Here is a 27,910-nt window from a genome sequence, read left to right as displayed (position 1 = left end):
CCTTATAAAAGCTTTTTAACTGCAGCAGCTTTAGTGGACGCTACTGGAGCTGGAATTACGCGGCTGCTGGCATGAGACTTGCCCTCCAATAGATCCTTGTAAATGGATTTAAAGTGTATTCATTCAAATTAGAGAGACAATTTAAATTAAAAAGCTTAGAGCTGCCTCCACCACAGGGGGGCTCGCTCGACCCACCAGCGGACAGGCACCAGTATTGGGAGAGGAGGGCTGGCCATCAGGGTTCACCGCGGCTCTGGCACAAACCCGGCGACACGGAGGTGGCACGGGCAGGAGCGGACTGGCCGTGTCGGCTTCTCACTTTTTGGATTTTAGAAGGGCATGACATGCCTATATCTGTGTCTCCCCCTCCTTTTACTCCTCCACCTCTTTTCTTTTCGCATGACTATATGTACTTGTCACTTTTCCATGTGTTAGTTATGTCTTCTGAGCAGTTTGTCAGCATTTGGACACCTTTGAAGGTGTTTTCTATGTGTTTCTATGTGTTTTTGTTTGCCTGCCATTGGTTTTAACGGTGTTCGAAGGTGTTCGACGAACAGTTCGACGAACAGTTCGGCGAACACACGGGTGTTCGACGAACCGAACCGAACTCGAACACTACGGGGGTGGCTCAACACTACTGCAGACTTGCCTCCCAAACCTGGATAACTCCTTAAATTAAGCCCTCCATACACAATAGATAGCTGTTGGCTGACGGCTATCTCTCTCGAGTCCTCCATACACAGGAACGCTCTGTCCCACTGATACTCCAGTGTTGTCTATGAGAGAGCCACTGTCAGACTCCTCCGACTGTGGCTTATCTCACAGAGAACGAAAGGATCTGCAGATGGAAATCCGATCAGTTGAATATTTCTTTTCATTGATATACATAATGTTGTTGTGAGGCCCCCCATACACATCAGACTGTCAGCCGATGCAGCAGAATATCGGCGGGTTCAGCTTATGCTAGTCTAATGTGTATGACGGCATATACACATATTCAATGAGTATCAAAGAGTTTTTTTCTTGAATATAAACCCTTTTAATGTGTTATATAACTATTTGAGCCAGAAGGGCATATTTTATGTCATCTAGGACCCCCTTAGCTTCAGATCTCTCTGAGTCAGAATGGACCCGATCTATGAATATAGTATATGGTCAGCCTTTTGTTGGACTGGGTGGTGGTCTGCAATACTTCAAATCCCCACCAAAGCCCATTGTAGCTCTCCCTAGTGGTAACCGGTATTCTCTGGGGGTGTCTTAATTCATTTTCATGGCGATTAGCCTGGCAGAAGTGTAAAAAGAGGTTATTTTCATGTGACAATCACTTTAATAAGTATTTTCTTAAAAGGTATTATAGTTTTGAACTTGACTGCTAGCGGCCCAGATGCCGAGACCCCTGTCGATCTGTAGAGCAAAGGGGCAGGATGGCTTAGCTAACTGTGCTGGGGCCCTAGAGTTTGCATCTTGCCGTGATGGAGTTCGCCATATATGTAACATTATTTTAGCCTACACATTGCTTTCCTCAGCAATCAGATGCCCTCTGGTCTAAACGTCTGACATCACTATGACATGTCAGAAAAATTATAAAGCAAGTCTTCATCAAATGTTTGTTCCTCAAACTGTGCTTAGATCATTGTTGGTACATTGCAAAATGTTCACGCTTTTTTACCACATACAACCCACATGTGATCTGTTGGTAAATGCAATATGTATTTTTTTTTAATTACATTTCTGGTTCAATTAAACATTGAATTTGAAAATGTTAAAACAGCATAAGGCAAGGTTCAGACGTATGTATGCACAATTCCATTTTTTTTTTCTTCAGAAAAAGCAGACAAATTTTCATGCATATTACCATTCCTATGCCAAGAGTGTCTTCCTTATGTCCGTTTTTTACATCTGAATGACATCTGTTTTATACATCAACAATTAAAAAAATTAATAGGAAGCTAAATCTTGTTTTCTATTTTAATTAATAAAAAAAATTATTCCTTATGGATGGTGTCTGTATGGAATCCATATTATTTTAACACACTCATTTGAGGTCATTCATCAAAGCCTTAATGCCAGAATACTGGCATAAAATGCTTTGAAAAGTCAGAAAATGTTTGACACTTTTCATGCCAACCTGAAGCAGCTCTGCCACAGTACAGAGCATGGGAGGAGGTGGGACTGGGTGTGGCTACAACCGCCCATCAAACTGAGAAAACAAGCCAGCGTTTTTTACACCAGAAATGCTACTCCAGTCGCTGACTGGAGTAGCATTTCTGGTGAGGAGCAACGAAGGCAGACGCCACTGAGAAAAAACGCCAAATTCATTAAGTAGCATGCACCTCTTAATAAATTTGGTGCATTGTTCTTGAGCGAGCCCTTCATTAAACTGGCATGTGCAATGCCAGTCTTATTATATTGGCCCATTAAGTTTAATGGACATGTCTGAACTGAAAATCTGATCAGGGTGGGACATGCTGTGATTCTGTAGACACTGAGCATCAGTCAATGTGAAAAAATGCTTCTCTAAACTTCCTCAGTAACTTGCTTTGGTCCGTGTGCCGACCATATTCTAACGGATTTACATACTGACTACACACAGGCATAAGATGCACTAATATGATCAAGCCCTAATAATGATTTGGCCCCCTTATTAATGGCCCCCTGAGGAAGCCAACGTGAAACGCGCGTTGGGGCTGTCAGCGTGGTACCACACAACTGGGTAACAATGGGTATGAATCACCTTGTGTTCTGGGCCTGCTTTGTGCTCTAAAATGTATCTGTTAACAGATGACATAATGGATGAAGATCTATTATCAACAAGTTCACATAGACTTCAATGTGAAAAAAAAGATCCAGTTGCTATCCGTTTTGATGACGGATGAAAAATGTTGGACACACTACGTTATTTGATCCAGCAACAAAAAAAAAAACAGATTGTAGCTGGAAAGACATTTTATGACACTTCTGGCCCCATTCAAATGAATGCATCCTGGACTGGATAATTTTATTTGTTTTTATGATCCCAAAAATGGCTCCAAATACAGAAGTATCTACTGTACATGTGAACAGAGATGTAGAGGGAACAGTGACTGTGACCCTACTGTGAAGAAATAGAAATTCAAACACTGTTAACCATTTGTGAACTATGAACTTTGTATTAGACTGCACACTGCTTTCCTCAGCAACTTGGCCACAATTGATCTAAATGTCTGACATGTCACTATGACATGTTGGAAATTTTTTAAGATAATAGTGAGACTTTTAATACATGTTTCTTCCTCAAAATGCTTAGCTGAAGTGATAAAGCAATACGAGTGTACATAGCTCATTGCTGATCTATTGCAAAATGTTTCACATGTGCTTTGCCTCATACAAACCATAAGCCTTCTTGGTAAATGCTGTAGTATTTTTCTAGAATTATTTTTTGGGTGACGTTATTGGTCTGACTTCCAAAGTCTGATGAATGACGCCATGAAATTTAATATTTGCCTTGCTAACTTTTGTATTGATGTGAGAAAAGTAGGTCCATTCATTCCAAAATTTTAGAAATAGCTGCAATTAGCTTTGTTAATAACTCCAAACTTGGGAATGCAGTCATCACCATATCAGATATCTGCATTATGGCCCATATTAAAAAGCTTACGACTAGAGATGTGCGGAAAATTCAAATTTGCCAGCTTCACCAATTTTTCCCCAATAAATTGTTTAGTAGCAAATAAATTGACCACAAATTTCAATACTGCGAATACTCTAATTGCCTGGAAAAGACACGTATAGCATTTGGAGGTGTCCTAGGACTGTATTGAACACCTTTTGAGCTGCTTGATGCACACACAGCCTCAGTAATGTCCAAGTGATCTCAAGCTATCTGGCTAAGGGAAATCGGTTTGTAACTGATGTGAACCAACAGCTTATTTAACAACACAATTTAGTACAGTCCAAAAATTATCCTTTTTGGGGGCAGATGCTTGCCATGCTGATGACATGTATGTGTCTAATATTGAACTATTACAGCAAGGAAGTGTGCAAAAACAATTGATTTTTTGTATAATACGCACAATTTCTGAGGTGTTATCAACAGTTGTGATTCAATTTTTTGAATGTGGAGATTTTTTTTTATAAAGGCAAAAGTTAGAAAGCACACTTTTTGAGACACTCAAGCCTGGGTTCCACAATTTTTGTTTAGTAGCAAAATTATGACAGAGTGTAGTAAATGCTATTATTAGGCTGTGTGCCCACGATGCATTTTTTAAGCGTTTCCGCAGCATGAAAAACGCTGCAGAAATGCTTAAAAAATGCATGGTAAAAGGCCTGCCATGTTCCCCAATGATAATCCGCATGTGCTGTGCACATGCTGCGGAAATTTCCGCTGCGGTTATCATTGCGGAAAAAAACGCGGCACTACCAATTATTTTGCGGAAGTGCTGCATTTTCGCCGCCATTGACTTGCATTGGAACGCATGGAATCCGCATCACTGGATCTGTACATGCGGAATCCAAGCGTTTCAATGTGCGGATGGTACCCGGGTGTGGAGGACAGGAGACTCTCCTCTGGACTCGGGTACCATAGAACCTGTAAAAAAAAATAATAAAATAAAAAATAAATATTATATTTACCTTATGATGGCCCCTGGTCTCCTTGTCTTTGCTTGCCGGCAGCTCGCGGTGGACTGAAGGACCTGCGCTGACGTCATAGTCATGTGAGCTGCCGGCAAGCCAGAACGGAGCAAATCAAGACTGCGGGGGCCATCAGAATGTAAGTATAGATTTATTTTTTTATTTTTAACCATTCTTTAAGGTCACAGTATATAAATCCATGCCGGTTGCATGCATTTATATAGTGTGACCAAGTTGTCAAGCACTTTCCAAGTGATGCTAAAATCGCTTGGAAAGCGCTTGTCAACCCGCATGCGGAAATGCAAGTGAAGAACGCTTCACATCCACATGTCCCTGGCAGGAAAAACGCATGTACAATCCGCATGCGTTTTTTCTGCCAGGGAGATGCAGAAACACTCAGGAAAAATCCAGAGCATTTCTGCATCGTGGGCACATAGCCTTAAGGTGCTGTTACTGCAGTATATCACAGATCAATAAATTCACAGTCACACTTTCTATGCAGGTATAGAACCTCACGATCACTTGAATCTTTAGATTATTATTCACTGTCTCAAAATTGCCACCCATAGTTTAAATGCTCTTCAGACCTAAAGTAGCATGGCACAATCAGATTTAGGCCTGTGTGTAATGAGCTGTGCGCTTTGACCTCCTATCCATATATAAAGTCATAAAATGAAGCTTCTTGGCCAGCCCTCCACTTTTATAGTGGGTGCGATAGTCCCTCATGATTGACAGTGCTGCACCATGTGATGTGAAAGCTCAAAGGAATTATACAGAAGCCTGCATGGCAACGTTTGACAACATGAGCCCATTCTTTTTTAAAGTTTTTCTTTATTTATTAAATTTATAAAGAGAAAAAGAGGTACGATCACAAGGCACTAGCCGTGCCGAGAAATAAAAATAATCACAGAGGCAAGGGAAATAACGATAGAAGTTATTAACTTGCTACTCAAATCCTGTAGCAACATTAATACAAAATGAATATTAAGGAGCAGGATGAGAAAGTACATAGCAAAAATTGCCCAGACTGAGTGGAGTAATCCAGTCAAAAGAGTAGACAAAGAAGAATATAGAAAAAAGAGAAAACGAGAAACGCAAAACAAAAGAAGCAAGAAGAGAAGAAGAGGGGGAGATAGGGAAGGCAATAGGGAAAGGTGTTCAAAGGTGGGGCCCAAAGAATGCAGATTCAAATTTCCCCGATAAGGGTCAGATAGTCAGCCGAAGATCTAAATTCCATCCAATAAAACCAGGATTTGTAAAAACGATCATAAGAGATATTAATCGTAGAAGTGAGCTCCATTTACATCGCATCAATTACTTTAGTAAACCAGAGGAGATTGTCGAAGCGGTATGTTTTTTCCATAGTAGAGGGATGCATGCTCTTGCAGTCGCGATTAAGTGTCTTAATATCGAATGTTTGTGGGTTTTCAAAGGAATGCAGTGATGATGAAGGATGAAAGCCGGGTCCAGGTCTTAAATTACATGTGTGATTTACGTATCACTTTCTGCACTTTTCCCCAAAAAGGAGAGAGAAGCCTGCAGGACCAGAAAATGTATAACAGATCACCCTACTCCTCCCCACATCTCCAACACATGGGACTAGCTTCTGGAAAGATACAGTGAGGTCAAGTTGGGACCCTATACCATCAAGAGAGCAATTTGTAACCGGCCTTATGGAAATGGGAGGAGTATAGATGATTTATGGGTTAAGGTAAAGATACACCTCCACTGCTTCTTCATAGGGAGAGACCCAAATTGTCTTCCCATTGGGTTTGAAAATTAGTTTTAGCTTGTTCTGGGAGTTCAATCAGCAAGGAGTATGAGAAAGATAAAATGTCTCTTAACGGTCCTGAGTCCGCACACGCGATTTTGAAAGGCATCTTGTCTTTATTATAAAAAAGAGGGAGGGAGTGGAAAAAGTGTGAAAGCTCCCTAACTCTTCAGGTTCCCAGGGGAGAGGGAGTATAGAGGCAGAGAAAAATGTTTCTTTTGAGGGCAAAATATGTCCAGCTCCAAAATGAGACACTCTAAAATAACCCCTACTTGGCCAATTACGAAAGACTTAATCCTCTAACCCCAGGGGGAAAAGCGGATTGTCCAAAATGGGAAACATAGAGGAAGATAGTGGTAAGATATGAGAATGGACCATGGAATGAGTACACAGGCAAGGGTAGCCCCAATCGTCGGATGAGATTATGAGCCCATTCTTTGGCTGATGCAATCTTCAGCAGTATGGGAAATCGTGACAGACATTTTTTTCCTCGCAAATCAAATCACAAATTGTTTGAATTTGTGGGGAAATTGAACTTGAATTTGATCCACGGTGGATCAATGCGCTCATTTCTACTTACCACACACTGTGTACAATAATTATGTGATGTAAATGGGGCAAAAGACCAAATGACATATCCAAAAGTGCTAGTTCATCGTGCATGACAGCAAAAAAATTATCGTTGCTCTCTTATTGATTGTGCGTTGGAAATGGAAATTGTTTGCTTGATCCATTGTGAATAAGGGAAATTATGTTTAATTGAGCAATTAAATTTTGAAGATAATACATTTCTTTATACAATCATTGTGCAATGTAAAAGTTTATCTGGCGTAGTGTACATGTCATTTGTTCTGATTATGACAGTAATCACTTACCCAATTATTGGCTCATCTAAATGGACTTTTATGGTGAGGAATAATCTTTGCTTCAGATAGTTTTTCCAAGAGAGTTGCTTAGTGGGTTTTCGAGCTTTGTAATTACAATGCTTTTAATAGGTAATAATAAAGTAGTTTAAGGAGTAGTTTAACTCATTATTACATAAAGACATAGGCGGACATATCATTGGTGCAACCAAAGCACCCTTCTACTTACAATGTGGCAAGCAGCTTCTGTCACAAACACATTATTGACCTGCAAAGGTCCACATGCAGCAACTCGAGAATAATGTAAATTTAGAGTTTTCCATGGCATTTTCACAGGATATAAATGTCTGATCCATTGAGTGCCCCCACTGCGATCACCTATAGGAAAATTAGGAATACTCCTTCCCCTATCTAGTAAACAAAAGTGACTGTGTCCAGCTGTATGACAGGAGCCCAAACACAATGGTGGCCAAGTAGTCATTCCACTGTTATTAGATGAAATAGAAGCGCTTTATGTATAGACCAGAGGAGAGGTGTATGGATAAGCCATTCTCAATACACTGCAGCAGAGTGATATATGGTAACAGTATGGTGCAGTATACATCTTGTGCAGTATAGCAGTCTTCATAACTTCAGAAACGTGGTTATTATTGTTGTGCATTTCTACTTTTTTAGGATCCGCATGTGTAATCCTATGTATGTTTTTAGCTTGGGTGTGATTCATGTTGTTGTAAGTAACAATGGTCACACCAGCCATGAGACAGCATGCTTACCTTTAAACAAGATAGAGGCTAGTGTCTAGACATTAAGGCTTGTTGAGATGTTTCATGTTTGTTCTCTCTTTTGATGTTTCGCAATGCTCATGTAAACCAATAATGAGTAAACCATCGGGACCATAAATGCATCCAGTTCTATTCTGTCAATTGAGGGGTTAACTGCTGAAGCTGATTAAGACGATTGTGGTTGTATTAGTAGATGTTCATTAAAAAAAATAAAATCAGCCATGTAAATTCTGGGAAAAAAAGTTATTTTTAGTACCTGAGATTCAGGTTGTTTTGGTGACCTAGATTTATACAATTGTTTTGTGCTCATCAAACATATAGATGAGAAACGCCCGAAATTACCACACAGATAACCAAACTATAACAACAACATAATATGGAGGAAGAAATTGAAAACACTTTGAATAGTTAACTTATTTTCACCAGAGAACGCCTTATCACCTATCCACAGAATGGTGATGATTTATTGATTTACGGGAGCAGCGCCAATCGGCAGAACAGGGAACTTTTCTCCCATTAGAATGGAGTAGCAATGCGCATGCTCAGCCATCTCTCCATTCATTCCCTATATGGCTGCAGAGCGTTGAGCTTGGCTTTTTCCTGCAGCCCCATAGAGAATGAATGGAGTGGCGGTCAGGCCATTTTATAATGGAGACAAAAGTTACCCAACGAGGGATAAAAATTCCCCGATCTGTGGTTCACCCACGAATCAGCAAACTTTTGTCTATCCTATGGAGAGGTGATAACTTGTTTTAACTGGACAACCCCTGTAAATTATCTTAGGCATAGCTGGGACTATTATTATATTAAACATAATGGTCCGCCACTTTGGGGATCTGCCTGCCCAATTACAAAGCATCATAGGATGCTTGTCATTTAAGTAAAGTGATTTTTGCAGTTAAGGACTATTGAATGATACACAGAATGACAGATGCTGTAATTTGTGTTACATGATAGGATAGTATAATCAGAGGACACTAGAACAAGAATCAAGCTCAACCTCTGTCCATATGTCCAATTTGTGCATATAAATATTATAGAGAGCTGCTAACAAAGAGGAGAACTCACTTTGACGTAAAAGGCCAGCCATGTAATGTGTGGTCAACAATTTAAATGGCCAGTAAATAGTAATATATGTATGGTCAGCCACAACTTCCCCCTGCGTTATCAACTAATTTCTGGAGAATTACAGCATCAGGCCGACTGCAGCTGAAAATAAATTATCTCCAATGCTTACATTGCTTTTAATTCTGCATTGAACCTTCGGTTAAAACGTCTCATTTATTAAAAAGCCTATCTATATCTATATCTATATGTATATGACGCACCCCTGGGCCTGTGTCGCGCAGCGTTGCGCACGCGGGAGCTTACCCGGAGCCGGATCTGTTGAGGGTTGTAGTCTCGTGGCGGTGACCCGGTCCGTGCCCAGGGAGTCAGACTAAGTGGCGCTGTATTAGCGGTAGATGTTGGACGACTACGCCACCCGTTGAATGCAGCGAAGGAGCTGCCGCTGCAGGGCAGACCGCTGAGGCCGGTGGTAGGATTGTGCAGCGTGATAGTATCACCCCCAACGGGAGGGGTATGGCCTCAGGGCAGCCGACGTGGATGATGGGGGTAGCAGGAATCACTCAGAGACGATGCGGTGTAATTCAGGGTCTTTACTGGTGATAAAGATAGACCCTCCCGGAGTACTGGCTAGCGATCGGGGCCTGGTCAGTCCTTGAGCAGATGGGATCTCCCCTGGCCAGGCGGAGTTGTAGGCCTCCCAAACTGACTGTACTCTTCTGGCTACCTTGCTAGAGGCGGGTATAAGTAGCCCACGTCCCTGAGTGTACCGTGTGGTGCTCACCCGTATGGCCGGTGACTCGGGGCCTTCTTGTGGCGTCCGCTCCACGACGGCGGTGCTGGTCCCACGCGTGTGACCGTGCCTTCGGGTTTCTTGGCCAGAGGACCTGAAATCCCCTGCCGGGCGGTTTCTGCTGCTGGGTAAAGATTAGTCCCCACAGCCTCGGACTCCGGGTCCGGTGATAGCTTCTCAGTCAGGGCGAGCTCTGCAGCTGCCAGCCCCTGACTCCTTATAGCACTGCTCCCACAGAGCTCCTGATGTTCTTTTCCTATATCTGCTTCTCTTCTCTGTCTCTACTTCTTCTCTACTCACTAACCCTGCCTCAGCCCTAGGTTTATATAGGGGAAGTCCTTCCCCTCCCAGGACTGGGCAGGAGGTGTGGCATGCATAGGATTCCTGACCAAGAGACCTCCCACCTGCTCTCAGACACAACATTGCTGTTACTGTGGAAACCAGACCCCTGGGGTGCCACATTCCCCCCTAGTGAAATTTAGTACTCCGGGACTAAACATATTTTTAAACATAACAAGGTATAAACAATAATAGTACAATAAGAAAAACATATAAAGATGGTCACGGCGTGTCCGCAACCGGGTGCAGTTTTTGAAGAAAAGCAAGGTGTCCATTTCACCAAAACAGGGAGACGTAACCAGGTAGGGGTCTGTCCTGCCCCGAGTCCTTAACAGTCTTTAGTCCATTCCTAGGTTACGCTCCAACCATGTACAAGGATTCCCGGTAAATCCACCAAGGACTCCTATAAATAACTAGAAACACATAATTATACACAAGCAACAAGAAAAACAGGTAACCACAAATAAAACAATTTATACACTTCAAATCCTCCAACGTGCGGGTAACTGGCCTCTAGTGGCCCTAGTGGACCTACGGAGCTGACTGTCTAGCCCTGAACTACAGGGTGTAGGAGCTGTCAAGGGTAAACTGGGCAGCTGTCTACCGGCTCTTTGGCTCACTAGGGGTACGGCAGGCTCACTATAAGCAGAGGGTTGATCCTCCTGTTCTGCTTGTGTGGAGTCTTCTGCCTCCTGGACCGGCTGCTCTTCCAGCTCTACCTGTTGCTCCGTAGGCACTTGGGATGCTGGTTGGAGGAACGTGAGGACGGGTACCACAACTGCACCATTGACTTGAGTCCAGGACCGAGGGAAGTCTCCGAGCACAGTACTAACCATATCTTCCCTTTCCTCTACGGGTCGATGGTCTTCTTGTTCCTCTTCAGGGTTCCGTAGCTGTTCAGGACACTTCTTCAGGTGACCCGGGATACAATGGCTATGGTCTCCCCTCCGTCTTTACTGATGGTACAGACTTTCGGGTTCTCGTGGCTTGAGGGCAGTACGGTGTACGGGTCCTTCTCCCACTGGTCGTCCAACTTGTGGAGCCGTCTTTTCCTCTTCAAGACCTGCTCTCCGGGTACCAGGGGAACAGCGGGAGCATACTGGTTGTAAGTTTTCTCTTGTCTTTCCCTAGCCTGACAGAGACTTCGCTCCACGCTCTCCTGTACTTTCCGGTACTGCTGCTGCCTCTCTGTGTCCCAGTCTGCTTCTGGTGAAGTGTCCTCGGGTGTCAGGACTCCCATTTCCAGGTCAACAGGTAACTTACCAGGTCTCGCCCTCATTAGGTAAGCCGGGGTACAGTTGGTGGAACCTACCGGGATGTGGTTGTATAGGTCCACTAGATCGGGCAGCTTCTCAGGCCACAGACTGCGTTCTTCCAGGGGCAACGTTTTCAGGAGATCCATTACCACCTGGTTCATTTTCTCACAAAGTCCATTAGTTTGCGGATGATAGGGTGTCGTCCTTATCTTCCGGCAGCCATACAGATTGCAGAATTCCTGGAAGACCTCCGCTTCAAAGGCAGGTCCCTGGTCCGTCAGCACTTGGTCCGGGTACCCGTGTGGATGGCAGAAGTGATGCTGGAAGGCTCTAGCTGCTGTTTGAGCCGTTAAGTCCTTAACGGGGACGACAACCAAGAACCGGGAGTAATGATCCACAATGGTTAACGCGTAGACGTAGCCACTTCTGCTTGGGGTCAGTTTTACATGATCCAAGGCTACCAGTTCCAACGGCTGCCGGGTGACGATGGACTGCAGGGGAGTCTTCTGGCTGGCACGGTCCTTCCTTCTTAGGTTGTACGGGCCACAGTCTCTGCACCACCTCTCGATGGTTCCCCTCATGCCTACCCAGTGGAACCGCCCACGCAGCAGGAACTCCAGCTTCTTCCATCCGAAGTGTCCAGCCCTGTCGTGGTATGCCTCCATCACCATGGCTGCGTCTCTCCGTGGCACCACTACTTGCCAGATTAGTTCATGCGTCCGGGAGTTAACCATTCTGCGGCACAACTTCCCCTTGTAAAGGAACAGTCGACTCTTCTCAGCCCACAGTTGCTTGGCTGCCTCCGGAGCGTCTGGGTCAAGGCGAGCCTCTGGCCGAGTCAGCATCTCCTTTACCAGCCGGACGGCAGGGTCACTGTCTTGCGTTTCCTCCCAGTTGTAGGGGTTAAACGTAGCGGGTTGCTTACTCCTTACCCGATGGGAATACTGGATAGTCCCATGACGGTGGAACGCGGGGAGTTCGACTTCTTCCAGTCCCTCTGGATCTTCTCCTACGTCCGGTAGGTTTGGCATCCTGGACAGGGCGTCCGCGTTGGTATTGGAGCGTCCTGCCCGGTATTTGATTGTGAACTCGTAGTTGGACAGACGGGCCATCCATCTCTGCTCTAGGGCACCGAGTCTTGCCGTGTCCAGGTGTGTCAACGGGTTGTTATCCGTGTACACGGTGAACCGGGAAGAAGCGAGGTAGTGCTTAAAGCGTTCGGTGACTGCCCACACCACTGCCAGGAACTCTAGCTTAAATGAGCTGTAATTCTCAGGGTTTCTTTCGGTGGGTCGCAGTTTTCGGCTAGCGTTCTTTCCCCTGCTGGATCTGGGACAGTACGGCTCCTAGCCCGATGTTACTTGCGTCGGTGTAGAGGATAAAGGGCTGGCTGTAATCAGGGTACGCCAGGATTTCATCCCCCGTGAGGGCCATCTTCAGCTGGCGGAAGGACTCTTCTTCTAACTTCTCCCATTTGAAGGGCGGCTTCTGGTTCTTGGCCTTCCGGGACTGGCCTATCAGGAGGTCCTGCATAGGAGCTGCCTTTTTGGTGAAACCGGGGATGAATCTGCGGTAATAGCCTACCAACCCGAGGAACTGTCGCACTTCCTTTACACTGGAGGGACTTGGCCATTCCTTAATTGCGGTGATCTTATCAGGGTCGGGAGCCACTCCGTCAGCGCTCACCATGTGTCCCAGGTACTGCACCTTTGGTTTCAAGAGGTGACACTTGGAGGGTTTTACCTTTAAGCCGTAGCTTGCCAGAGCTTCGAACACTTCCGCCAGGTGTTTCAGGTGGTCCTCATAAGTCTTGGAATATACGATGACATCGTCCAGGTACAACAGGACCGTCTCGAAGTTTCTGTGGCCCAGACAGCACTCCATTAATCGTTGGAAGGTTCCCGGTGCGTTGCAGAGTCCGAACGGCATGCAGGTAAACTCGCTAAGTCCCATCGGGGTGGTGAATGCGGTCTTCTCCCGGTCCGCCTCTGCTACAGGAACCTGCCAGTACCCGCTAGTGAGATCTAAGGTAGAGAAGAAGTTAGCAGATCTTAAAGCAGCCAAAGACTCCTCTATCCTTGGTAAGGGGTACGCATCCTTGTGTGTGATACGGTTAATTTTCCGGTAATCTACACACATCCTCATGGTGTTGTCTTTCTTTTTGACTAAGACTAGTGGAGCTGCCCAGGGGCTACAGCTATCCCTGATCACCCCAGCCTCCTTCATGTCCCTAAGCATCCCCTTGGCGTGTTGGTAGTGTGCAGGGGGTACGGGTCGATACCTCTCTTTTATGGGAAGATGGTCTCCCGTGGGGATGTGGTGTTCTACCCCCTTGACTCGCCCGAAGTCTAACGGGTGTTTACTAAACACTCTCTCGTACTCTTGAACCACCCGATAGACTCCCTGTTTCTGGTGTGAGGGAGTGGAGTCAGTACCCAAATGTAGTTGCTGACACCAGTCCTCCATTGTTTCCTTAGAGCCGTTACCTTCCTCCGGGGAAGATGGAGGCAAGGGTTCTACGGACTGTATGGAATTTTGATTGATGGTATACAATTTGGCTAGCGTGGCATACCGGGGCAGGTACACTTCCCTCTTCCCGATATTTATTATGCGAACGGGCACCCTCCGATGGCGTACATTGACCACCCCCCGTACTGTCAAAATGGTGGGCCTACTGTCTGAGTAAACTGGTTCTACCATTGCCTGGTAATCTCTACCTCTCAGACCAATAGCTGCCCGGCACCAAATCATCATTTCACTTTTTGGGGGCATGGCAATAGGGAAAGGGTCACACATTCTTACGCTACCAATCTCACCACCGGAGAGTTCTATCTGTTGCCGTCGCATCAGTGCCCGGATCTCTTTCTGGAGCACTCGCTGCTGGCCGGAGCTGGCGTTCTTGGCAACCTGTTGTAAAAGGAAAATCACCTCTGCAAGACAATTTTCAATTACATTAGTTCCTAGAGTTATCTTTGGGTGACTCTCGTGTTTGTCAATGTCTACAATGATCAGTCCCTGTGCTGCCAGTTCGACTCTACCGATTTTAATGGTCACCTCTTTAAATCCAATCTGTGGCACGGGCTGACCATTGCTGGCGATGATACTCAAGTCGTCGTCAGGGTAGCGGGTGATATCCGAGTCATTCCAGTACTGCTTGAAGAGCACGTACGGGATAGTGGTGACCTGTGACCCGGTGTCCAATAGGGCACTCATAGGGATGCCATCCAGTACCACAGGCAAGACTGGACGTCCTCCCACATATCTGTCGCGCCAGTTCGATGGGCCTGATGATCTTTTTCCTGGGGGTTGGCCCTCTACCCCAGGTTGTGCCAGTTTAAAGGACAGTACCTTGCCATATGTCCGGGTTGATTGCAGCGGCGGCAGATGGGTTGTCCGTCCTCGTTGTATCGGTCGCTGGGTCTTCCTCTGGCCGGTGGGGTCCTCCTTGGTCGACGCCACGGGATGTCCTCCGGTCCGGATGCCAGCTGGATCTTCCCTGGAGTGGAAACCTGTAAAGACTGCACAGTTCGGGTTAGCGCAGCAACGCTTTTAGCTAGCTCTTGGACCTGATGGTGCAGGTCTGGAGCCGGGTCATTGTTCAAAGCCTGCGCATCAGCTCCCACGGGCCCTGCCGACAAGGGCGCCGCCTCCTGGTGGTAAGTGGTAGTGGGGCGTCTGTGGGTCACAACGCCACCTGGTGCTGGTTCTCGGAGCACCCGGATGGCTCTGTCCTTGAACTGTGCAAATCCCAGATGAGGGTCCTGTAAGGCCATTGCCCGCAACTGGGTTCGGTGGGCATTGCAATATAAACCCTCTATAAATTGTTCAGTCAACAGCCTGTCCTCGTCTCCCACGCCATCAGGGTCGGTCTGCTTAATGGCTCTCAGGGCCTCTTGTAGATTCAGGGCATAGTCCCTTATACTCTCATGTGCCCGCTGTTTGCACCCGTAGAATCTAAGCTTGATCTCGGCTGAGGTGCGGGTATCAAAGGTGTCCCTCAGCCAGGTTAGTATCTCTGCGACAGTCCTCCTCCCAGGTGGCCAGGACTTTACCTCCCTTTGGGCTGCCCCGGTTAATTGGGCCACCTGGATGCTCACTTTTTGCTCCTCTGTGAGGGGATACACCTGGAAGAGGCTATCCAGCTTTTCTCTAAAGTCATGCAGGGTATGTGACTCCCCTGAGTACTGGGGTAGCCAGGCTGCCACCGGGATATAGGGCATGGTGAAAGGCATGACCGCAACAGCGGTGGCGCTGGCGGGGGTTGAAGCGGTGAAGCTCTCCTCCGTATCCGACATCCTTCTCCCCCCTAGTGGACCGTGGCCTACCTTGCGATGATCCTCTTCCGTAGGCCGCGGCTCCGCAGTGGATCGTCAGGGTTGAGGACCTTCCGTCGCGCTCCGGTGACGTCGGCGTCTGCTGGGCTCCTTCCAGGACCTTACGCAACGTCCGGACGTGAGGCGGGGCTTCAGTTCTCGCGCGCTTTCGGAGTCCACGCCCCTCTTCTTCCCGCGCGGCGTCCTCAAGATGGCGTCCAATGGCGGGAAAACTCCACGGCTGGCGGGAAGAAGGCCGAAGATGGCGCCGAATGGCGGGAAAACTCCACCGATGGCGGGAAGGAAGCGGAAGATGGCGCCGGATGGCGGGAATCTTCACCACAGGTAAGTTTGAACAGTCTTTTTCAGGCACGCAGTACCCGGTGGTTGCGGGCACGAGATCCTGCCGACTACGCCAAAAGTTGACGCACCCCTGGGCCTGTGTCGCGCAGCGTTGCGCACGCGGGAGCTTACCCGGAGCCGGATCTGTTGAGGGTTGTAGTCTCGTGGCGGTGACCCGGTCCGTGTCCAGGGAGTCAGACTAAGTGGCGCTGTATTAGCGGTAGATGTTGGATGACTACGCCACCCGTTGAATGCAGCGAAGGAGCTGCCGCTGCAGGGCAGACCGCTGAGGCCGGTGGTAGAATTGTGCAGCGTGATAGTATCACCCCCAACGGGAGGGGTATGGCCTCAGGGCAGCCGACGTGGATGATGGGGGTAGCAGGAATCACTCAGAGACGATGCGGTGTAATTCAGGGTCTTTACTGGTGATAAAGATAGACCCTCCCAGAGTACTGGCTAGCGATCGGGGCCTGGTCAGTCCTTGAGCAGATGGGATCTCCCCTGGACAGGCGGAGTTGTAGGCCTCCCAAACTGACTGTACTCTTCTGGCTACCTTGCTAGAGGCGGGTATAAGTAGCCCACGTCCCTGAGTGTACCGTGTGGTGCTCACCCGTATGGCCGGTGACTCGGGGCCTTCTAGTGGCGTCCGCTCCACGACGGCGGTGCTGGTCCCACGCGTGTGACCGTGCCTTCGGGTTTCTTGGCCAGAGGACCTGAAATCCCCTGCCGGGCGGTTTCTGCTGCTGGGTAAAGATTAGTCCCCACAGCCTCGGACTCCGGGTCCGGTGATAGCTTCTCAGTCAGGGCGAGCTCTGCAGCTGCCAGCCCCTGACTCCTTATAGCACTGCTCCCACAGAGCTCCTGATGTTCTTTTCCTATATCTGCTTCTCTTCTCTGTCTCTACTTCTTCTCTACTCACTAACCCTGCCTCAGCCCTAGGTTTATATAGGGGAAGTCCTTCCCCTCCCAGGACTGGGCAGGAGGTGTGGCATGCATAGGATTCCTGACCAAGAGACCTCCCACCTGCTCTCAGACACAACATTGCTGTTACTGTGGAAACCAGACCCCTGGGGTGCCACATATATGTCAATGCACATCCCTACAAATGATTTTATTACCCAATGATCTGCTAATATTAACCCCTTACCCCCAAAGGCTGTTTGCACGTTAATGGCCAGGCCATTTTTTACAATTCTGACCACTGTCACTTTATGAGGTAATTACTCTGGAATGCTTTAACAGATCCCACTGATTCTGAGGTTGTTTTTTCATGACATATTGTACTTCATGATAGTGGTAACATTTCTTCAATATGTCTTGCGTTTATTTGTGAAAAAATTGGAAATTGGAAATTTTAAAAATTTCTCAATTTTCAAACTTTGAATTTTCATGCCCTTAAATCAGAGAGATATGTCACACAAAATAGCTAATAAATAACATTTCCCACATGTCTACTTTACATCAGCACAACTTTGGAACCAACATTTTTTTTGTTAGTAAGTTATAAGGGTTAAAAGTTGACCAGCGATTTTTAATTTTTCCAACAAAATTTTTTAGGGACCACATCATATTTGAAGTGACTTTGAGGGGCCTTTATGACAGAACATACCCAAAAGTGACACCACTCTAAAGACTGCACCCCTCAAGGTGCTCAAAACCACATTCAAGAAGTTTATTAACCCTTCAGGTGCTATACATGAATTTTTGGAATGTGGAAGAAAACAATGAACATTTAACTTTTTTTCACAAAAATGTTACTTTAGACCCAATTTTTTTATTTTCACAAGGGTAACAAGAAAAAATGGACCCCAAAATGTATTGTGCAATTTCTCCTGAGCACGCTGATATCCCATATGTGGGGGAAAGCCACTGTTTGGGTGCACAGCAGGGCTCGGAAAGGATGGAGTGCCATTTGACTTTTTGAATGTAAACTTTGCTTGATTAATTAGCGGACGCCATGTCGTGTTTCGGAAGCTCCTGGTGTGCCTAAACAGCGGAAACCCCCCACAAGTGACACCATTTTGGAAACTAGACCCCTCAGGGAACTTATCTAGATGTGTGGTGAGCACCTAGAACCCTCAAGAGTTTCATAGAAGTTTAAAATGTGGAGCCGTGAAAATAAAAAAATCCCATTTTTCCCACAAAAATGTTTTTTAACCCCACATTTTTTATTTTCAAAGGGTTAACAGGAGAAAATGGACCCCACATTTTGTTGTGCAATTTCTCCTGAACATGCTGATACCCCATATGTGGGGGAAAACTATTGTTTGGTTCACGGAAGGTCTCAGAAAGGAAGGAGTGACATTTTGGAACGCAGACTTTGATGGAATGGTCTGCGGGTGTCATATCGTGTTTGGAGAGCCGCTGATGTGCCTAAACAGTGGAAAACCCCCACAAGTGACCCTGTTTTGGAAACTTGACCCCTCAAGGAATTTATTTAGATGTGTGGTGAGCACCTTGAATCTGCAGGTGCTTCACAGAATTTTACAACATGGATCTGTAAAAATGAAAGTGTTTTAGCCCCAAATTTTTGCATTTTCACAAGGATAGCAGGAGAAAATGGACCCCAAAATTTGTTGTGCAATTTTTCCTATGTACGCCGATACCCCATATGTGGTCAAAAACTACTTTTGATGCACAGTGCAAAGCTCAGAAGGGAAGAAACACAATATTGGATTTCAGATTTTGCTGGACTGGTTTGATGATGCCATGTCACATTGGCAGAGCCCCTGAGGTGTCTGAACAGCAGACCCGCCATAATAGACCTTATTTTACAAACTACCCCTCTCAATGAATTAATCTAGGGGTGCAGTTAGCATATTGACACCACAGGTGGATCACAGTTTTATACCATTGGGTGGTGAAGAAATAATAATTACATTTTTACCACCAAAATTTTTTTTTATATTATTATTATTATTTTTGCCCTTGATTTTTCATTTTCCCACTGGGAAATGGGTAAAAATGGCACCAAAAGTTGTCCCACAATTTCTGCTGAATGTAGAAATACCATATTTTGATAGCTATAATTTTTCTGTATTTCGGCCGACAGGGTCATGTAACAGCTTGTTTTTTGTGGGATGACTTGATGTTTTTATTGGTACCATTTTCGGGCACATGACATTTTTCAATCGCTTTCTATTCTGATTTTTGGGAGGCTGAATGAAGAAAAAACAGCAATTCAGAAATTGTTGTTTTTATTTTAATGATGTTTCCCGTGTGGTAAAACTGATTGTTTTATTCCACTTTTTGCTCAAAGGTATGATGATATTTTTTTTTATGGTGTTTACTGAAGGGATTAACTAGTGGGACAGTTTTAAAGGTCAGGTCATTCCGGACGTGGCGATACCAAATATGTGTACTTTTTTGTTTATTTATATATTTTTCATAAAATATTTATTTATGGGTACGATATTTTTTTACTTTTTATTATTATTTTGTGATTTTTTTTTTTTTTAAAGTTATTACAATTTTTTTGCACTTTTTTTTCACTTTTTCTTACTTTTACACTTTGTCCCACTATAGGACATTCACTAATTGCAGGCTGATCGCTTGAATATTATAGGGATGCAGCACCATTCCTATACTATACAAACAGTCAGTGCTGCACTAACAGGAAAACTTGTTAGATCATGCACTGCGCATGATCTACCAACTTTCCTAGCTCTGGCAACCCGGATATCGTCATGACAACATCGGGTTACCATGGCATCGATTGGGACCCCACTAGAATGTTGCGGGGTCTCCGATCCAAAGGCAGAGGGGCTTTCTTCCCTCTGCCTTCACGCTAGATGCTGCAATCCCACTGTGTGTCGGGTGTCAGCTGTCAGAATCAGCTGACACCCGGCGGCAATCGCGCTTGCACAGCCCGTGTGCGCGCAAAATCATTGAGGCGTGTCCAGACATCCCTGGCCAATAAGTACCAGGCCACAGGGATGTATGGATATGTCTCATGTCAGAAAGGGGTTAATATTAATCTCTTAGGCTGTGTGCCCACGATGCGTTTTTTAAGCTTTTCCGCAGCAGCAGTTCTGCTGCAGAAACGCTTAAAAAACGCACGGTAGAAGGTCTGCCATGTTCCTCAATGATAATTCTCAGGTGCTGTGCACATGCTGCGGAAATTTCCGCTGCAGATTATCATTGCAGAAAAAAACACTGCACTACCAATTATTTTGCGGAAGCACTGCGTTTTCGCCGCCATTGACTTGCATTGGAACACATGGAATCCGCATTACTGGATCTGTACATGCGCATTCCATGCGTTTCAATGTGCGGATGGTACCCAGGTGTGGAGGACAGGAGACTCTCCTCCGGACCCGGGTACCATAGAACCTGTAAAAAAAAGAATAAAATAAAAAATAAATATTATACTTCCCTTCTGATGGCCCCCGGTGTGCTTGTCTTGGCTTGCCGGCAGATCGCGGTGGACTCAAGGATCTGCGTTGACGTCATTTAGTCATGTGACGGGTCACGCGACCACTGACGTCGGCTGGAACTTCAGTGTACCGCGAGCTGCATCGAATAAAGACACGGGAGCCATCAGAAGGTAAGTATAATATTTATTTTTTATTTTTTAACATTCTTTACGGTCACACTATATAAATCCATTCCGTTTGCATGGATTTATATAGTGTGACCAAGTTGTCAAGCACTTTCCAAGTGATGCTAAAATCTCTTGGAAAGCTCTTGACAACCCGCATGCAGAAATGCATGTGAAAAACGCTTCACATCCGCATGTCCCTGGCAGGAAAAACGCATGTACAATCCGCATGTACAATCCACATGTACAATCCGCATGCGTTTTTTTCTGCCAGGGAGATGCAGAAACGCTCAGGAAAAAATCTCGAGCATTTCCGCATCGTGGGCACATAACCTTATAGAAGAAAAGATGTAGAGGTATTCATAACTAAATTCACTTATAAATCTGCATGATGTTAACTGGTATGAAACTGTAAAACGCTCTTTAAATAGAGTTACTTAAAGCATCACTCCAGTGGGTTTTTTATTGCACTGCTGGAGTGGGGCTTTAAATGTAATTCCCTTGCCCCTTGTCTCATATTCACCTGCTGCCGCCTTCATCCTTTTCCATCGTTGCTCCCGTCGGTCTCCAGAGAAAAGTGACCTGCCGGCAGTTCCAGTGTTTCATGGAGTCACTTTTCAATACATATCTATGAGAGCCTCATTCTGACACTCTTAGACTTTCATTGAGCTCTTGTATTGTAATGTAACTTCTCACTTCCGGCCACTCAGAAGTTATGGGCACAAGATGGTGACACGGGACCGGAGTGGCGTCGGTAAAACTATAACAACTGGGGGCAGGGGTTTACTTTTAAAACGCCACTCCAGTGCTGAAAAAAAACACAGCTAGAGTGGTGCTTAAGTGTAAATACAAGTTAGTTTTCCAGCTGTATGAAATGGTGGCAACAAAGGTACCCTCACTTGGTAGTGTCATAACAGTTAATTTACGTGCCTTTTAGAGTCATCATTTACAGCAGCACATCATCTTGTGTAAACAGGAGTTGTGCTGCCAATAACAATGATGTTAGGACTAGTGTTGAGCATTCCGATACTGAAATATCGGGTATCGGCCGATATTCGCGGTATAGGCATTCTGATACTTAATTCCAATACTTTTGCAATATCGTATACCGGAATCGGAAGTTCCCATAATGCAATGAGCCAGTTTCATTTTATTCAGCCAATGAGGATCCTAAGAAGTGTGGGCACATCCTGTTAGGCATGTAGGCATCTTAACTAATGGCATGGCTGTGATTGGCTGCTGAAATGATGTCATGATGCACTATAAAAGCCGCCGCCGCCATTTTCAGCTCACTCTGCTGTGAATTCAGTTAGGGATAGGACGCTGTTGTTCTGAGGGACAGTTTTAGCTACCTATTTGGTCTATTCTGCTTTACCCAAGCTACTTTATAAATCGCTGTGCCTTGCAGCGCTAGTGCACAGTTCTCTGTGCTGTTCAATGCTGTCTGCAAGGTCTCTGTGTGTGAGTGCAGCTCACCCTGCAGTGTGTGCTTCAGCCACGTCTGGTTGTAGTGCACTCAGCGTGCGTCACTGCCTCATACATTGTCCTTTTTTGCCAATTCATAATTTTTCCTGATTTCTCCTATTAGTGTGGTGGTTCCATCCGTATTCAGCTACATTGGTTCCAAACACACTATATAGCAGTAGTTAGAGGAGCCTTTCTGCAGCATTGTGCCCTGCAGCCCCAGCCAGATTAGTATTAGCCTATTTTTTGTAGCCTCATCTATTGCATTGTAGGTTACCTTCCTACATTGTAATAGCTACAAAAAGTTTGTGATACTATCTGTATTACATCTTTGGGCACATCCAGTGTCTTTTTGTGACAAAAAAAACCTAAATAAAGTTCACCAAACACTCCACTTTACAGTTGTGTAGGCCACATTAGCTCATATTAAAGTCTAGTCCACACTTTATAAAATTAGTGTTTCTTATACCTGTTAGCAGCTGTTCAGGAATAAGCACACTAAGCCCTTAGTACTTTTCTACCTATCTTTATCAGTCTACCAAGATGAAGAAGGCAGGGAGTAAGGCATGTGGTCGTGGGCGTGGGCGTGGAGTTTCTGCAGGGAGAGGACGTGAGAATTCTGTGCCTGCAGGGAGAGGATGTGGGGATTCTGTGCCTGCTGCGGGCACCAGTGACTCAGCATCCCCCAGTTTTACCAGATGACATTTGCTTTGTCAAATACAAGCTGTGTAATCAGAAGGTGAAAAGAGGGAAAAGTGTCAGCAACCTCAATACCACAAATATGTGGAAACATGTGCGGACCAAGCACGTGGTGGAGTTACAAAAACACACTGAAGACCTAGGCCAACCTACAGCGCCACCTACCACCTCTTCAGCTCGTGTTGTAGCCTCTTCCTCCAGCTCACACACAGCTGGTTCGGCTTCCTCACAGGATCGCCATGGAAGAATCTCTGGCACTGTTGTACAGAGACACAGTGTAATTCCACCCACAGCACCACTTTCCCAGTCATCCTCACACTCCCAGGCCAGTCTACAGCCATCGTTAGCACAGGCATGGGAGAAAAGGCGCCCATACTCGGCAAACTACCCCCGAGCACAGGCTCTGAAGCTGGCATTGCTAAACTACTGGCCCTTGAAATGCTATCATTCAGGCTGATGGAGACTGACACCTTCCGTAACTTTATGGCATTGGCAGTCCCACAATACAACGTGCCCAGCCGCTTTTATTTCAGCAGGCAAGCCGTCCCTGCCCTGCTACATCATGTGGAGGGAAAAATTAAACATGCGCTACAAAACGCCGTCAGTAGCAAGGTCCACCTGACCACCGATGCGTGGACCAGTAAGCATGGACAGGGACGATACCTTTCCCTCACTGCCCATTGGGTAAATGTTGTGGAGCCGGGTACAGATCTTGAGAGTGGCGCTGTACGTGTTCTGCCAACTCCAAGGATTGCAGGAATACAGTCTGTACACATTGACTCCTCCTCATACTCCAGTTCCTCTGAATCAGCGCTGCAGGAGCCGTCACGGTCTACCTCCACATCGACCCGTGAACGGTTACCTGTTATGATGACCGATATGAGCACAGCCGTGGCCAAACGTCAACAGGCCGTATTAAAATAAATTTCTTTGGGGAATCGAAGCCACACAGCGCAGCAGCTCTGGAATGCCATCAAGCAGCAGAGCGACGTGTGGTTTGTGCCAGCGAATCTCCAGCCAGGCATGGTAGTGTGTGACAATGGCCGAAATCTAGTGGCAGCTCTGGGCCTAGGCAACCTCACTCACATCCCATGTCTGGCACATGTGATCAACTTGGTCGTGCAGAGTTTTTTGAGGGACTATCCGGATCTTGATGCACTGCTTCACAAGGTCCGCATAGAGTGCGCTCACTTGCGGCGTTCCAGCAACGCAAGATCACGCATTGCAGCTCTGCAGCGCCGATTACGTCTTCCGGAACATCGCATCATATGTGACCTACCCACCAGGTGGAATTCAACGTTACATATGTTGGAGAGGTTGTGTGAGCAGCAGGCAGCAGTAATGGAGTACCAGCTGCAGCAGGCGCAAACAAGTCGCAGTGCGCGCCGTTCACACTTCACCACCACTGAGTGGGCCTCTATGAAGGACATTTGCCACGTCTTGCGTGCCTTCGATTATTCCACGCGGATGGCGAGTGCAGATGATGCACTAGTCAGCATGACTATCCCCCTTATCTGCCTGCTTGAAAAAACACTGCAAGCACTAAGGGACGAGGTTTTGGAAGAGGTAGAGGATGAGGAGTCACAAATGCCATCTGCTTCTCTACAGTCTGCGCAACGTGGTTCCTCACAAAGGCCTAGGCAGGGGACACTTTGTGAGGAGGATGAGGAGGAGTCAATGGATGAGGAAGACATCTGTCCAGAGGAGGGAGGTACACAATGCTCTAGTAGTCAGTATCTAGAGCGAGGGTGGGGTGATGCAGAGCAGGCTGAGATCACGCCTCAAGCAGGGGACAGCGTTTCTTGGCCAGTTGGCAGTCTGCAGCACATGGTTGATTTCATGCTGCAGTGCCTGAGAAACGACCGCCGCATCGCCCACATTCTCAACACGGCTGATTATTGGGTGTCCACCCTCCTAGATCCTCACTACCGGGACAACTTACAAAGCCTCATAACACCATTGAACCGGGAGCGTAAAATGCGGGAGTACCAAGACGCACTGGTGCATTCCATCATGTTCTCCATTCCAACCGAGAGCAGTGCTGCTAGTGCTTTACAAAGCAGCTCAGTGCGTCGAGGCAGTGGAGGAAGCTCTGCACAAAGAGGGAGCAGAAGCAGCGCCTCAGCACAAGGCAAGACCAGTATGGCCGAAATGTGGCAAAGTTTTGTGTCCCCGCTGCCACAAATGTCTACACCATCACAGACGGCTCCAGTCAGCAGGAGGCAACATTTCCATCAGATGGTGACAGACTACATGTCTTGCCCTCTTAGTTTACTCCCAGACCGCTCTTCTCCCTTCAAGTTTTGGGTCTGTAAGCTGGATACATGGCCAGAGCTTAGTCAGTATGCATTGGAGGTGCTAGCTTGCCCTGCTGCTAGTGTATTATCGGAACGCGTCTTTAGTGCCGCAGGTGGTGTACTAACAGACCGTCGCATGCGACTATCCTCCGATAACGTTGACCGGCTTACTTTTCTCAAAATGAACAAGGCCTGGATCTCTCATGAATTTGCCAGTCCTCTTCCAGAATAAATAATTGATTGGCAACAGTATCCAGGTCTCCTGTTGTGTTCATGTTTCTACCACCTGAACTGTAATCCCTGAGCTCCAACACCGCCAGTTGGCGCTCAGAAGTGCCGTCTGCACAGTCAACACTTGCTGCCGTGTTATTGGGGTTCAGTAACATCAGCTGTTCCCCTGCTGTGCGGACGCAATTTCTCCTGCTCTGTCCACATTCTCACTGCTACAGATTTTAAAGTTGCTCCAATTACACCTCCGGCTCCTCTGTTTTCAGTATTATCCCTGAGCTCCAACACCGCCAGTTGGCGTTCGGAAGTGCCGTCTGCACAGTCAACACTTGCTGCCGTGTTATTGGGGTTCAGTAACGTCAGCTGTTCCCCTGCTGTGCGGACGGCAATATCTCCTGCTCTGTCCTCATTCACACTACTACTGATTTTAAAGTTGCTCCAATTACACCTCTGGCTCCTCTGTTTTCAGTATTATCCCTGAGCTCCAACACCGCTAGTTGCTGCTCAGAAGTGCTGTCTGCACAGTCAACGCTTGCTCCAGTGTTATTGGGGTTCAGTAACGTCAGCTGATCCCCAGCTGTGTGTCCGGCAATTTCTCCTGCTCTGTCCACATTCACACTACTACAGATTTTAAAGTTGCTCCAATTACGCCTCTGGCTCCACTCTGTGTTTAGTATTTACCCTGGGTTCCAGCACCGCCAGCTGTTTCCCAGCAGTGTCTTTGGCACGGGTACTCCCTCCTGCCCAGCCTGGTTCCAGCACACCAGCTGTTTCCGGGTAGTGTCAACGTCACTTTGCCTCCAATGCGTTGTCCTGTCATGTTGCGGTCGGGTTAGCCGACTCTATGGTGCCTGCAGTTTAGGTGACTCCTATGTGGGCTGCGGGATCTGGCAATGAAGGCTGGTTCCATAGTGCCAATAGGACAAGCACCCCCTGTAGGACTGTGGGTTTTGGTAACTGCGGCCGGCTCGCGGCCTTGAAACTTTTTTTTACATGGGTACCTTCTGCTACCCATCTGGGTTCCAGTACCGTCAGCTGGTTCTCGGCAGTGCCTTTGGCTTAGGTGCCTCCTTCTCGGTATCCAGGTTCCACCAACGTCTGCTGGTCCTTGGTAGTGCTTTCTGGCACAGGTACCTCCTGCTTAGTAACCGAGTTCCAGTACCGTCAGCTGGTCCTCGGTAGTTCCATTGGCTCTTGTACCTTCTGCTACCCATCCGGGTTCCAGTACCGTCAGCTGGTCCTCGTTAGTTCCATTTGCTCTTGTACCTTCTACTACCCATCTGGGTTCCAGTACCATCAGCTGGTTCTCGGCAGTGCCTTTGGCTTAGGTGCCTCCTTCTCGGTATCCAAGTTCCACCAACGTCTGCTGGTCCTTGGTAGTGCTTTCTGGCACAGGTACCTCCTGCTTAGTAACCGAGTTCCAGTACCGTCAGCTGGTCCTCTTTAGTTCCATTTGCTCTTGTACCTTCTACTACCCATCCGGGTTCCAGTACCGTCAGCTGGTTCTTGGCAGTGCCTTTGGCTTAGGTGCCTCCTTCTCGGTATCCAAGTTCCACCAAGGTCTGCTGGTCCTTGGTAGTGCTTTCTGGCACAGGTACCTCCTGCTTAGTAACCGAGTTCCAGTACCGTCAGCTGGTCCTCGGTAGTTCCATTGGCTCTTGTACCTTCTGCTACCCATCCGGGTTCCAGTACCGTCAGCTGGTCCTCGGTAGTTCCTCAGCCTTCTTGTACCTTCTGCTACATTTCCAAGTTCAAGCTTTTTGAAATGGTTCTTGGTAATCACTCTGGATCTCCCTGACGAGGACCCTGAAGACGAGGACCCTGAAGACCACCCCGAAGAAGACGAGGACCCCGAAGACGAGGACCCTGAAGACCAACCCGAAGAAGACGAGGACCCCGAAGACGAGGACCCTGAAAACGAGGACCCTGAAGACCAACCTGAAGAAGATGAGGACCCCGAAGACAAGGACCCTGAAGACGAGGACCCTGAAGACCACCCCGAAGAAGACGAGGACCCTGAAGACAACGACCCTGAACACGAGGACCCTGAAGACCACCCCGAAGAAGACAAGGACCCCGAAGACGACGACCCTGAAGACGAGGACCCCGAAGACTACGACCCTGAAGACCACCCCGAAGAAGACCAAGAAGATGACCCTGAAGAAGTTGACAAAGAAGAGAAGACAACCCCCAAGATACAGAAGAACAAGAGACAGAAAACCAAGAAACAGAAGTACAAGAAGCTGCAGAACAAAAAGCGGAAGAACATTAAGCATAAGACTAAAAATCAGAGCAAAAGATAATATCTAAATTATAAGCAGAAGATGACTAAGCAGTGTATGGGGGTGAGTCCGTTCCTCCTCTTGGTGCCCTTGGAAAAGACCGGCTGCTGCAGGCCAAACTGAACGCGGACAAATCCTGTTGTAAATCTTTTGTGACGGGCAGAACGAAAGGTGTAATGTTCAAATTTTTATAGATAACAACTACAGGAATGCCTGTCACAAATAAGAATATGATGAAGAAGAATACGAAGAAGATGAAGAAGTA

This window comes from Phyllobates terribilis, unplaced genomic scaffold (assembly GCF_046119375.1).
Source record: "Phyllobates terribilis strain yellow unplaced genomic scaffold, ASM4611937v1 Scaffold_2__4_contigs__length_985480577, whole genome shotgun sequence".
Classification (NCBI taxonomy): Eukaryota; Metazoa; Chordata; class Amphibia; order Anura; family Dendrobatidae; genus Phyllobates; species Phyllobates terribilis.
This window is presented reverse-complemented; position numbering follows the sequence as displayed.